Raw genomic sequence first — 15,491 nt, 5'->3', positions numbered from 1 at the left:
TTTCACTTCTTGTAGGCAGAAGAAGGTTCTGTTTATGCCTTGCGCTTTTTGGGCCAGGCTACATGGGATGATTGTCCTTCTGCATCCTTCTTTTTCTGATCTGGTTTCTTTCCCCTCTTTGCTGGTTTATGAACCACCACCAACGCACTTTGCATTTCTGGATTTAGTTGCCTCGGTCCTGTTGGTGTCAATTTCCTATAATCAGCCATAACCTTGCTCTCGGCTGTAACACACCTGTACATCAATTCAGGGATGGAGCCAATAAAAATGAACTTTGTGGGATCAGAGACGATGCTTTTTATTGAGTAGAAGGTCGTAATGGAATATCTCAAAGCATCCTCCATGACCGGAATTTGAAAGTGCTCCATTGCTCTGTGAGTAATTAGCGTCCAGAATCTTCCACAAGAAATTGCTAAGTGTTTGGAAGAAGAATTGAGACATTGCACCAATTGATTCCAAATCAAGGATCCATAATGTAGATTGATCCCATAGTAAAGACTATAAAGAATGATCATAAATCCTTTGCTGGCACCATCAGACCCAACAACCCATTTTGATAATCCTTTAAATAGAAGAGTAAAAAGACCATTCCACTGAGAAGGCAAACAAGACTTCTTGAACTTCATCACCGTGGTAAGCACATTGGTGTAGCCTATATCATAGAACATCGAGAATAGCTATGTGGTGGTGATGGAGTCAGGACCCACGACAGAGTCATCAGTAATTAGCTGTAACTGTGAACAAAAACGGGCTTTGGAGATAGAGGTGTTTTGATTTAAAATCTCAAAGTAGATTCTTTCCTTTCGTTTATCGTAAGGAGCAGATGAATATACTTGAGATAACAGAGACATGGGTACCAATTCAACCTGGGTTAAAGCAATAACCAATGGTAAATATTTGAGGCATTCAACCACCTGTAATATGTAAGAATCATAAAGGAATGGATTCGGTTTGATAATCAAGTTTTGGTTTGGTTTGATGGTCAAAAGAGAAGACGAAGCGGTTTGTTCATGAACCGATGAAGAATCTGCCATTGATGAACTTGAGGAAGAAGATGAATAGTAGAGAGAGAATGCATTGAATACATGTTGTGAGAATGTGGAAGTGGTAAAGTGATACAAGAGGTGTGAGAAACCCTTATATACCATTCCTAGGAGAGAGAAAGTATCAACAGTAATGATGATACGATCTTCTGAATCGGCACCTGAAAAAGCGCGATTTGATAGCTTGGTTTCCCTAGAAATACGTCACCAAGCGTGGGATTAGGAACCATTTCAAATTCACGTATCAGTTGCAAATCTTATCCATTGACTCGGTTTGAAATCTTACCTTGTTAACACCTCTTCAATTTCAAAAAACCTTTAAAATGTGTTTCGAAGTGTGACTCACCCTTCGCTTCATTTAAGGCTACTAATGTGCGCGTCTGAGCATTGAATCTAAAAAATTACCATCAGTACCTAGAACAAGAATTGGGAAAATCATAAAGACCTTCGTGCAAGAGTGTGCCAACAGAAAAGAAAGAAAGCAATGTATTTGTGGGATTTAAGTGACGTCTATTTAGACGCGAAGCAGTGGATCCTGGGAATGAATCACTTCCTTCCAAGTCAAAAGGACTAAGAAGTGTTTGTGTAGTTTCCCGTTGAAATACGATCATATGTTTATTAAGAAACATTGACAGGCATCTTTTCAAATTTAAGCTATAAAGGGTGGCTTAGCTTCAACCGAACTTCGCTACTTAACATAAGACCGAAAGTTGGATGAAGTATTTGTGAGACCGATGTGGCCTATAAAACATGTAGGTTTGAATTATTTTTAGTGACTTGGGGATAATTGAAGAAATATAAAAAAAATGGATCTTTTGGGACGAAAAGTCTTGGTATGTAGACAATTTCATAAATATCTCACAAAAATAAAAAGAGATTTCTTGGTACCTTCCATGTGAAATGGTTTCGTTAAAACGTGGGTGAAAGCTAGAACATGTTTTTGTTCACCTTCAATTCATTACAAGTGTTGGATTTTGGGTTTCACTTAGCTTGTGGTAAATGAAACTAAGATCCTTAACACAGATATTGTGTAACCGTAAACCTCAGTGGTAAAGACTGAGAGTCTCAAGGGTTACTATTATGAACCGAAATGAGATTGATAATAGTGAGAGGTGGTTAAAGAACCGAAATTACCTCTGCTATAAAAATAGACTAAGCAGATACCTCTTAACTTGATATGAGAAGAGAAAGGTATCTCATGACTTGAGTGATATTATCAGCCTAATTGGAAAGAACTGATTGGTATATATCGAATCATTAAGGCTTCACTCAAAGTCTTGGAGGATTCAGTCGACATGCAACAACATGCTTCTAAGGACACTTAGCTAGTATATTGATAGAAAGTTTTACAAATGTCCCAGCTTCATTATGAGATTGCATCTGTGAAACGAAATTAAAAAAAAATATTTTTGGATTTTAAGAGTTTCTGTGAAACGAAATTAAAAAAAATATTTTTGGATTTTAAGAGTTTTCTTAAAAAGAAATAAAAAAAGAAAAGAAAACATTTTTGTGTTTTATGAATTTTCTGAAAAAGAAATAAAAACATAAAAGAAAATATTTGTGTGTTTTATGAATTTGAAGACATAAAGAAAAAGATATACATAATATACAAAGGATATGTGAGTTCCAAACCAGAAGATGAAACAATCACTCGCTTTAAAGAAAAATTATAATAAGTGAAATAGACCGAGCCTTCGGTTCATTTCGGTTCCCGAAAAATTTGGAGTTGAAATAGACCGAGCGTTCAGCTCATTTCGGTTGAAAAAAAAACCTTAAATAAATCGAAAGCGAAAGTTATACTCAATAAAATGAGTGTGGCTTCGGAACTGACTCAGCTTCCATCATTCCTAAGCCTTGTAGTATTTTATTATGATGCTTCAGGCAAGGCCTTAGTAAAGTTTTCATCCAATTGATTGGAGGACCGAACGAAGTGAATTTCAACATTCCCGTCATCTACGTGATCCTTGATAAAGTGATATCTCAGTGCAATGTGTTTCGTCTTGAATGCTGCACTGGATTATGACAGATCCTAATGGCGCTTTCAGAGTCGCAGTAAAGAGGAATCTTCTTCATGTTAAGGCCATAATCTCTTAGTTGGCTTTGGATCCAAATGACCTAAGATGTGCAAAATGCTGCTATGATATATTCAGCTTCCACTGTAGAGAGAGAAACACATGTTTGTTTCTTGGACTGCTAGCTGACAAGTTTATCATCGAGAAATTAACATCTGCCTGTAGTTCTCTTTCGGTCCAGACCACATCCTCCAAGATCAGTATCAGAAAATGCTTGTACGAAAAATCCTGATTTAGCAGGATACCACAGACCGAGAGAAGACGTTCGCTTCAAATATCTAAAGATGTTCTTAACAGCCACCATATGAGGTTCGCGTGGATTAGTTTGGAACCTAGCACAATAATAGACATAAAACATTATGTCTGGTCGACTAGCTGTTAGATAATTTAGAGATCCTATCATTTGTCGATAAAGAGTCATATCAACAACTGGTTTGTCCAAAGATGCTGTTAACTTCATTCCAAATGACATGGGAACTTTTACTTTGGAATCACCCATCATGCTAACCTTCGCTAGCAATGTCTTCGTGTAGGCCTCCTGATTGATAAATATGCATTCAGGTCCCTGTCTAACATTCAAGCCAAGAAAAAAGTTAATTGGACCATTGAGCTCATCTCAAACTTAGTCTCCATCAACTTCTTGAATTCAGTTGTTAGGCTGGGATTCGTGGAACCGAAGATGATGTCATTAGCATAAATTTGCAGAATCATCAAGTGGTGACCCTCTCTCTTACAAAAGAATGTTGGGTCAACCGAACCTTGTTTAAACTTGGACATTTTTTAGAAATCGAGTAAGGGTTTTACACCAGGCTCTAGGAGCTTCCTTCAACTCGTAGACGTCTTTATCTAGAATATAGCAGTGATCAGGATACCTTTCATTCATGTAACCTGGTGGTTGCTCAACATATACGGTCTCCTCTAGCTCACCATTCAGGAATGCACACTTGGCATCCATCTGAAACACTTCAAAGTTTTTGTGTCCCACATATGGTAGAAAGATTCGCACGGATTCTAACCTTGCCACTAAAGCAAAGGCTTCTTCATAGACGATATCTTCTTCCTGACAATATCCGTTCACAACCAATCCCAATTTATTACGAATCACATTCCATTCTTTATCCATTTTATTTCTGAAAACCCATTTTAAGCCAACGACAGATGCATCCTTTGGTGTGGGAATAAGTCTCCAAACTCGATTTCACTCAAACTCATGGAGTTCGTCTTGCATTTTCTGTACCCAATCTGAGTGATCGAGTGCAATGTTAACTTTTTTTGGTTCTATTTTTGAGACTAACGAGGTAAACATGCAAAAGTCAATTTGAGAGAACAGAGCATTTGACTTCGCTTTTATTTGCGACCGGGTAAGGACTCCCTCAGATGCTTCACCAATTACTTCAGTTTTAGGATGATCTCTTGTCCATTTTGCGAGAGGAGGGTAGTTTGGATCAAGAGCTGGATCCAATTCGATATTGATTTCCTCTTCCAATTCTGACTGAAAATCCAAATCATCATTTGTACAATGCTTCTCCCCCTCGAATGATGAGGCGATTTCAATTGAAAGATCCGTGTTGAGTCTTTATTGGTGATGGATTTTCCTCTTGGAATTACGATTCAGGGTAATCAGATGTCGATGAACTGATCCCCTGGAGTATAGAACTGTCTTTTAGAAGTTCGCTTGGACCTGGCTGTTCGGTTGGTTCGTGATGTTCGCTTTCCATCTCTTTGGCTGCTTCATCTATTACTTTCTTCAAGTTATCGATTTTGTTGACAGCTTCCTTTGTCTCAAAATTTATTGCTTTCTCTGGTTCATCAAAGAGCAATATAAATTCTTCAAATACATTAGAAATAGGAACTGAGACTTGACCTGAAGCTGGAAGGATGTCCTCTATAGGTCCTTTGTTGGTTTGAAGTTTCTTCACATAATCATCATCAAACGTGACATAATAGGTTTCTTCAATTTTCTTTGAGCGCTTATTCAGAACCTTATAGGCCTTTGAAGTTAGCGAATAACCGAGGAATATCCCTCCATCCGCCTTTATGTCGAACTTGTGGCGGTTCTCTTTTGAATTGAAAATAAAGCACCTTGAACTGAACACATGGAAGAACTTGACATTTAGTTTGTGATTATTCAAGATCTCGTATGCAGTGATGGAAAAGCGCTTGTTGAGGAAGGATCGGTTTTGGGTATAGCAAGCAGTAGCTACAGCATCAGCCCAGAAATACAAGGGTAAGGAAGCGAAGCTAAGCAAGGTCTGGGCTGCTTCACACAAAGAGCAGTTTCGCCTTACAACAATTCCATTTTGTTGTGGAGTGTAGGGAGCTGAGAAATTGTGAGTTACTCCTTTATCAACCAGAAATTCTTCGAATTCTTGATTGTTGAATTCCAGCACGTTGTCGCTCCTGATGTTCCTAACCATCTTTCGCAGTTGAAGCTCCACTTGGTTTATGAACGCTTTGAGTTTAGGTGTCACCTCTGATTTCTGTTTAAGAAAGAAAACCCAAGTGAAATGTGAATGGTCATCTACGATAACCAAAATATACATACTACCACCGATGCTTTCGATTACTAAAGGACCGCATAAGTCGATGTGTAGAAGTTCTAGTGGTTCAATAATCTTTGTGTCAACACGAGTAAGGTGACTCTTTCGGCTTTTCTTTCCTATTTCGCATGCAACGCACAAGTGTTCCTTATCATATTTAAGAAAAGGAAGTCCGCGTACATGATCACCGATAACAACCTTATTGATATCCTTAAAGTTGTTTTGTGAGAGCCTTCGGTGCCAGAGCCAACTATCGTCAGAGTTCGCTTTTGATAGAAGACATACGACTGGCTTTCCTCGAATAGGGTTAAGATTTAAAGGATACATCTCTCCTTTTCACTTGGATTTCAAGAGGACAGTCTTTGTCTTCTTTTCGATAATCTCAGAACCTTCATCATCGAATAAAACTTTTAACCCTATTCTCACGACTAGTTGAGAAACACTGATGAGATTACGGTGTAGCCCTTCAACGTATGCAACCTTCCTGATTGAGAATTGTCACACCCCAAACCAAAATGGCGGAAACGTTCGGGGGTGGAGGACGTCATATTCAGTATCATAACAGTTCATAGAAAGGAAAGTACACACCACCATATATATTAAAGTTTCCAAAATGTTTACATAATTGTATTCGTTACATGTTCAAAAGTTAAATACATAAACATCTTTCAAAAGGAGTAATTAACGTCAGCACGTTAATCTCCAAAAGTTGATTTCCAAATTTGCTTAGCGGTTCCCTGAGAATAAAAGTTATTTCAAAGAAAAAGTGTCAACAATTAAGTTGGTGAGTTCATGAGTAGTGTTTTGAGAAAATATACACCATTCGAAAGTTCGTGTATGTTTTCGAGAAAACGCAGTGTTTCAAATGTAAAGAGTTATGATTTGTTGTGTTGAAAATGAATGTATTAGATCCAGAAAATCCCATATTTTCCCTAATGGTTGAGATATGAATTGTTGTGTTTTCCAAGAAAAACCCTTATTTTCTTATAAAAGTATGAAATGCATATGAATGTTCGTGTTATAAGTTCTAAGTAATTGCACCAAGAAAATCCCTTATTTTCCTATTAGTTGTTTGGTTTGTATCCAGGAAAAACCCTTATTTTCCTAACATAGCTGGCAGCCTCTAAGACCGAAAATCGCAAGCAACCGACGTGCTTAAAAGTTGTGGCATAGTTTTATATAATAAAGCTATACGAAGATCGCACTTGTTAGATGAAGAATAGTTTTAATAGCTACTCATTCATAAAAGCATAATACCATAATAATTGTATATCCGGTGAGTTTTATAACCATAATAAATATAATATGCCTGTAGCGACGTTCTTCAGGCGTCGTAGCGTTATGACAAACTGTCACCCCAAAGGACGGATTGTAGCTAACAGTCAGGGCGCGGGATCATGACTTCCCATATAGATCTATACACATTTGACATGTTCTCCAAACGGGAGACTCTGGTTATAGACAGGACTTGTAGCGATACCTTCTAACAAAAGGCAGTATTTGAAGATGTACACGTCTCACAGATTCTCAACTAAGTCTGTATTAAAGTAGTAGTTTTGTATGCAAAGTTTATCCTTTTTCACAATTTTTGACAAAGCATAAATCATAAGTTCTTTGAATGTACAAAACGGTTTAGTAAAGAATGTTACCCTTGATATGATGTATTTGTATGTAAACGTATAAATAAAACATTATTTCTATTTATAAAACATATTGTATCCCAAGAGGGTAAAGCTATGTTGTGAGGTGTTTTGCATGATAATAACTTCATAAGATAGTTAAAACAACAGTATGAAAAGTATATCAAAAGATCGATGTTTCACACGATTTTACTCGTGTGTTTACTTGTATTCCCCCCCCTAAAAGAGTATAAAAAGCATTTAAAAACGTATTTAAAGTGTGTTTGTAGGGGTATGAACTCACTTGAAAGTTTGAAGATAGTGAGATGGAAAACCGGGCAGAGTTTCGTCTCGGGAAACGGATTTTTCTCGGGATTCTCGGGAATCTCGGGAGTAAAATCGACCTTCGGGACTTGAGCAAAATGACCAGGGCTTCGGGTTTGAACGGGCACGGAAAACGAGGCAAAACGCAAGAGAAATGAGAAGAAATGAGCAAGTTTTCCGGAAACCCTCGCATCCCTTTTATAGGGGCTGAGAGGCCTCGGTACGTGGGGCGTACGCTCATACGCAGCGTGTACTCGTGCGTCACCCGTGATCGAGTCCACGACTGCTTCGCTTCGGATGGGACGGGTCGGGTAGGCTCGCATAGGGGCGACGTGGACGGACCGAGACCAAGGCCCTCTAGTACGCGAGGCGTACTGGGTTACGCGGCGCGTACCTCGGATGAGGACGCTGACTCCTCCTTCGGATATTACCGGATTTTTGAATTAAATTTATATATAATTTATTTAATAAACTTCAAAAAATCATATCTTCTTCATACGAACTCCGTTTTCGATGGTCTTTATATCCCCGCGTAGGTGAGACTATGCTCTACAAGTTTCGTTTAGACTCCGATGGCAAATTATGAAATTATTTTTATTATTTATTTATTAAAATGACGTGATTAAGGAATTTCTTTAAAATATCATAACTTCTTTATCTGATGTCGGTTTTTGCCAGACTTTTTACCATTGAAATACCATTGTCAAGACCTTTGATTCTCGTTTAGGTCATTCCGGCCAAAAGTCGCTCGATCTCCGATTCGAGTTTTTACGTAACTTCGTATTGCCGGTTTTTGTCGGAAAACTTAGAATGGTCATAACTTCTTCGTTATAACTCGGATTTTAGTGTTCTTTATATGCTTGGAAACCTTAAGACGATATCTATTACATAACGTACTCCAAACAGAGCCTTTGAATACTTCATTTTTTGATGATATTCTAATTACTTTTTCAAAGAGGTTACAAGACTCGAATTTTAAGGACCTGAAATGTCGGGTTGTTACATCATCCCCCCGTTAGAGGGAATTCCGTCCCGAAGTTAGAGTTCATGCTACGGATAGAAGTTTTATTTGCTCCTCATGTTCTTAATTGAACTCAGTTCCTCGCTTGGCATTCCAGCGAACCTTTCACTATCGGGATACGACTTTGCTTCCTTCGTTTGACTTCACTGGCATGATAACCCTTCTTGGTCGAACGTATGTTGAATGTTTTTGTGGACTGTGAGAGTAGTACATCTTGTACCCTACGAGTAGTGTCTTAAGCTGTCTTGAGGTATAGGCAGTGACCTTTCCTTTTGCATGAGAACACAATCAATTCATACTGATTATGATGTCAAAATCTTGGAAGTGGATTAGATGTCATGAAGATCTAAAAGAAAGTATAATTACTCCCGAACTAAGGAAAAAGGATGGGTATTTTTTTGTTCTATCTGTCTCTCTTGAACCAATCGACAGAAAGGGGAATGTGTTGCGCTTCTATGTTTATTTGTATGGTAGCACGATCATTCGTAGTCTTAGGCAGTCTCCGTCCTGAAGTTCATATTAGAAATTCATACGTGGTTCAACGATCATAATCTCGTGTATACGAGTTGTATATAATTAAGATTGAAAAGGTAGTCGAATAACTGATTCTTCTTCATATCTATGACTTTCGTCTTCAGATCTATGATTTTGATCGTCAGATCAACATTTTTCTCTTCTAGATTTATGAGTTATGGCGAGTGGCGATAATCACCACCTTTGTCCATCACTGTCACCAAGAATTCCTATTCCCCGTCCTTAACTTACCATCAACAGAAACACATATCTGAGAAGATCTGATCAAAATACCTCTATATCCACTATTGATCGCCACTTGGTCTTAGATCGGTAGTTACGGAATTGTTTCATGTTCACTTTACTCTCTAAAACGTAAAACATCTCAGATCTGGTTTGATTTTGTCAAATCTGATACCACCATCATCACCGTTAACATCATTTCTACCATCGCTACCACCATAAATTTTACACCACCACCTCATACCATAGACATCACGTTCGTTTTGGTGGATGTGGTTCAATTTTTCTAGATCTGGTTTATGTGGTGCTATTCCATGTATAGACATGAGGCTATAACAGTGGTACCGGTGACCGATGGTAGTTTCACCACCTTAGATAAGTTCCAGCACCACTATATCCTCCACCTCTTTGTCTTTGATCTCCAGTGAAACACATCAGGTATGTTGATTTTTGTTTTGATTATTTTGTCTTCTGTTAAGTTGTGAATTTAATGTTTTCATCTCACAATTATTGCTTACTTTTGTTAATCATATGTTTTCTGGTGTTAATTTATAAATCCATCCTTGTATTCTTATATGTTATAATATATGCATTAAATTGTTATTAACAATTTATGTGTTATAGTTGTTATAATGTGAATTGGAATTAGAATGTGTTTCATTATGTTAATGTTTTTTGAAATAATGTGAGTACTTTTTAAGTTGTGAATTGTGACTTTTATTTTTTACTTTTGTTAAAGTTAGTTTTAACTATGAATGAGTGAATTTTTATGTTTTTAGGTTGTGAATAGTTTGAATGAGAGTGCTAAACTATGAAATTATTAAGTCTTAAATAAATTGAATGAGAGACCTAAACTACTTTATTAAACTGTGAATCAAAGTCTTCAAAATGTAAGTTTTAAGTTGAGAATATGACTATGAAATATATTTTTTTGTAGTAAACTTTGAAATTATTATATTAAGATTTGATTTTTTTTTAATAAATCATGATTTGATTGTATTATGCTTTGAATTAATTCTATTAAACATTAGATTTGACAAGCTATAAATTAATTGTATTAAGTTGTGAATTTTGTTATTAATTCTTTGTTTGCTTCTGAAATATGAGATGAAAGTAACATTGTATACAGATCTAATTTAATCTAATTTTGAATAAGTATGTGAAATTTAAACTATAAAGATTTGTGTAAATAAACTTTAAAATAAGCACTAGCCTATAGATCCTAGAGTATATGTAACTTTTCAGTTGAGAATATGGTTGTGAAGGTATAATTTTTATGAATTAAACTATGATTTTTTTTATATTAAGAAGTTAATTTTGTGCAACGAACTGTGAACTGATTGTATTAACCTATGAATTTTTAATGAATTTTGTGTTAAAATATAACTGATTTATGTATGAAAGTTTATATTAATTTTTTTGTGAATATATTTATTTTTCGTTTTGTATAAATATGCAAGAATCTGTTAGTTTTTATAATTATTTTGCACTAAACTCTTAATTTGTAAATTAATTAGTTTTTGAAACTGTGAATATAGTTTAAGTCATGAATCCATGATTTTATACACATATCTGATTCGAAAGTAAGGATACTTGCAAAAGTGGCATATATAGTTGGTGACGGTGTCTGGTAGTTGGTGGTGGGGGGTATAGTGTATTTGCATTATGTTGTGAATTTATGTATTAAACTAAAAATGTACTGTATTAAGTTATATATATATATATATATATATATATATATATATATATAGGCTATATATATATATATATATATATATATATATATATATATATATATATATATATATATATAGGCTTAGGTTATTCTATTTAAAGTAATTATTGTGTTATTGTATGCATAAATGTGGGGCCAATCAATTTTACTTATTTTAAGAAAGTGATTAATAAATATTACTGAATTAAATATAATTGAAAAATATCATCTAATTTAATTACAAGGGTATTTTAGTCAATTAATATCCATTTAATAAAGGAAAATTACATATTTTAAGTGATCATAGATTTTATTAATTTTAAAAACCCGATTTTACGAATTATAATTCTTTTAATTTGGAGATTCTAACAGAATATGTTTATGAGTATATTTAAAAATAAAACTATTCTTGAACTATAAATATAAAAATATTCTTGAACCTTTTTCTTGATCATGACTTTAAAAACTTCTTGTAGAACAACAAATTCTTTAACATTCAATTGAAGAATAAAAACACAGAATACATTATTTCTTATAGAATACAGGTAGCAATTTTTAAGAATTACAACATAATTAGAATTCATGATTCCATTACAATAGAATTGGAATTCATATCCATACTCCATTCCAACAGAATTAGAAATCATGATTCCTTCATTACTATATAACATATCAAACATCTACAATTACCAATATATCAAGAACACAATATTGAAACCGTTAAACAAAAAGTTGATTGATTCTTTCCCTCGACAATGAAGAAGAGCTAAGCTAGCAGTATAATTGATAGCATGATACATACAAGCTAAACAACATGTCTTGAGATCAAACATCTCATTCTTGTTCACATCAAACAAGATAAGCATCCCACCATTTGGCACAATCAAAACCTCATTATCATTCTTCATCAACAATGGTGGAATTGATAAAATAGGCTGTGAAATCAAACAGACTTTCCTCAAAGAATCCACCACTCCATAATCACTCAACACCCACATACCCCTTTTTTTGTCATTGAGCTCAAGATAATGAGCACACAAGGTTAAAGAAGAAGACTCGCCATATGAAGCTAGGTGCACTTGATTATAAGAAGGCCTAATGTTCTTTGGCAATTCAAGAACATGAAAAATCTCATCCTCAAAATCAAACGCCATGATTTCATGAGATACACCCCTAATTTCTTGCTTACAAGCTAACCAATTTACAAAACCCTTCACAAACACATTATTAGACCAACCCCTCATCAAATAACATGGAGCGATATTGTCTTCCTTTTTCTTGCATGAATCGGTACCAAGAGAATAAACGGATACACTGTTAGTTTAATCGAATTTTAATACTATCGAGAATATAACTAGGGTCATCAAAATTTTTCAACTTTTTAATACTAGGGTTCCAGAGAATTACCATACCGATGTTTGAGTAATACTTTGTATTGAAGAAACAGATTACACCTTTGTTTGATCCTACAATTTGGAGGAGCCCATGAAGGTTTTTTTAGGGGATCTAAAGTTTAATCGATTCTTGGAAGGTGATTATGGATCAGAAGGAGTAGAATTGGTTGATGTAATCAGTGGATTCATAGTAGACGAGTAGGTGTTGGTCGTCGGCTGCGGTGGTGGAGGAAGAGAGGTGGAGTTTGGTGAAAGAAAGGTGGGAGATTAACGATACTAGCTTCAATTTAGGGTTTTGAATCTTGATGTCGATTGAATGTATATCTGCGCTTCTTGTGATTTACTAGGAATACACCTAATATCCAATTATATATCTAATTTACCATAATTAACTAATAATAAGATTACTATAATACCCTTATCTTATTTATTAAATGATTTGATTTATATAAAATCTGATTGGTGCATACAATAATACAATAATTACTTTAAACACCTGAAGCAAGCTCTATTTATATGTATATGTGTATATATATATATATATATATATATATATTGTATAAATTTTGTGTCAAAATACGAATGAATGTATGCATAAAAAAAATTAAACTATGTATTAGTGCATTAATATGTTTATTAAACTGTGAATATGATATTTTAAACTTTGAATATGTCTTATACTTAATATATTTTCTAAAGAAATCTAAAATTTAGAAAAAAAATGAAATTGTCAGGGAATAAGTCTATTTTTTTTATTAAAATTTCATATATTTGGATGCAAAAATAAAATGGTATGCATTAAAAAGTGTTGAAGCAAAATAAGTGACCCTCTTGAACCTCAGCTACCGCAACCTCCAAGCCACTGCAGTCAAGCATTCTCTTCGTCAATCATCATCCGAAGTCTTCAGCACCACAGTCTCTATCTTTATTTAGATTACTTTGACTTTTCTATAAAACACTCTATTGTCCAGTATGCCTTCCATGGCTACTCTTAGAGTTGTAAATCTGTTATCTTTTGAGTCTCTATAAATAGAACTCATTCTCATGTATTAAGAACACGGTGAACATAGAGTGAACATTGCATCCATTTCTAATACACATCTCAAAGTTCTTTTTCTATCTTACTTATCCAATCTTCTTACTCTCATAATCAATCATCATCTCTTCGAATCAAGTCTCTTGTGACTTAATCACTAAGTTTGATCTCACTTATTAACTTGGTTTGAATGCACTCCTCGTTATGAATCAGCTTATGTGTATACGTGATATAACAATTATTGTAATTTACATTTCATTACTTTTCCGGAACTAACTCTCTAACTTCTAACTCTTAATATTATTGTTGAGCTTTAGATCCTTTGAGATTAACTATTCTGCAATATACTTGTTCTAACGTTTGTTCAAGTGTGTCTCAAAGTTTTTCTCTCAACAATGGGTATCAGAGCCACAGTGGTCGCTTTTTGAAAATCGGAACTCTCATTTCTAAAAACAAAAAAATTAAAAAAAAAACCTTCAAAACATGGCTCAATCATTATCACTGAAATTTTCCAACGGTGTTGGTGGTTCAAATCAAGCCCCAATACTGGTTGCGAATGAATATCATCACTGGTCATAAAGGATGGAAAGATATCTCAAAAGACTCGGTAGAGATGTATGGTGATCTATAGAAGAAGGACCACATGTTCCAATCCTTACACCAGTCCAAACTGACGGAGCCACAGTAAGGCTATGAGGAGGTCAACCAGCCTTGAACCGTCCCACCAAGGATGATCTCGACAAGATGGAAAATGATGCTATTGCTTTTTATGAAATCTCATGTGGAGTTGCTCCTGACAACTTCGACATTATCATAAATTGCAAATCAGCAAAAGAGATCTGGGATGTTCTCAAAAATCTGTATGAAGGCTCAGAGTAAGCTCAAGACAAGAAGCTTACAACTGCACTCAATGAGTTCAACAACTTCAAAGCTCACACCGGCGAAAGTTTGGAAGACTCCTTTAAAAGATTCAACTTAATTGTCAAAAAAAATGTCCAATGCGGGCACTGTCCGCAGCAATCATGAAACAATTCTACAGTTCCTTAATGGATTGGGAAGACATTGGACAACAACCAAAATGATTGGACAAGGAGATAAGAAGATTCACTCGTTGTCTCTCTATAAGCTCTATGGAGAATTGCAAGCTCAAGAGTCCACTTTACTCAAGGACTGTTCAGACTTCGGAGGTCCACTTGCTCTTGTAGCACAATCACTTCACACTCAAACATATCCCACCTCGTATGACTCACCACCGCAGTCATATGAAGAGTTTCAGAATGCCATTGCCCTTGTCAGTCAAAAATTCAATCGCTTACCACCTTCATTTCGTAAAAATCAACAGTATAACCGACCACCTTTCAACCGCAACTTTCAAAACAATCACTTTCGTTCCACCAAGAATCCACTGCCTCCGCAGCCTCAACAAACACAGTCTAAAGACGTACCACCGCAGTCTCAATCAACTGACTCTGGTACTTCTTTAGAAGACAAAAGTGATATTGTTATATGTCACAAATGCAACAAAGAAAACCATTTTGCCAAGGACTGCAAGGCAAACTTAGTGAAAGACAGAGCTTTCTATCTGATAATGGCTCAATAACCGGAAGACAAAGAAAAGGGAAAAGCTTATGTTGCTCAAGTGAAAAGGAATCATCAATTATGGTCATCCGGAGACGAAGATGAAGATGACCGCAGTAAAGGAAAAGGCAAGATTTGTATGGTGGTAACTGCTGAAGAAGACGGCTCAACAAAGCTAAAGAAGAACCATTGCTATATGGCAAAAGATGGAACTCTCAGCATTGTGGAACAGGTAAAACTTATGATTCAAACTCTAAACTATAACATGCACGACTGTCAACCTTTCTTGGACACACCCAATGACACATGTGCTGCCGTCCGTACAGACTACAATAAAGCCTTAGATGAGATGAACATCGCTTCGCAGGAGATGTTCCACGTTAGAGGACGTTTG

At 35.5% G+C, this 15,491-nt stretch overlaps 1 pseudogene; it reads right to left on the bottom strand.

The window, feature by feature from the left end:
* Positions 1-11,775: 11,775 nt before the first annotated feature.
* On the bottom strand, positions 11,776-13,571 carry LOC145049570 (F-box/kelch-repeat protein At3g06240-like; annotated as a pseudogene).
* Positions 13,572-15,491: the final 1,920 nt, after the last annotated feature.

The sequence above is a fragment of the Lactuca serriola genome, chromosome 5 (genome assembly GCF_051521515.1).
Source record: "Lactuca serriola cultivar US96UC23 chromosome 5, Lser_US96UC23_V15, whole genome shotgun sequence".
NCBI lineage: Eukaryota > Viridiplantae > Streptophyta > Magnoliopsida > Asterales > Asteraceae > Lactuca > Lactuca serriola.
Note: the sequence above shows the minus strand (reverse complement) of the source record. Positions and strands in the feature narration are given on the sequence as shown.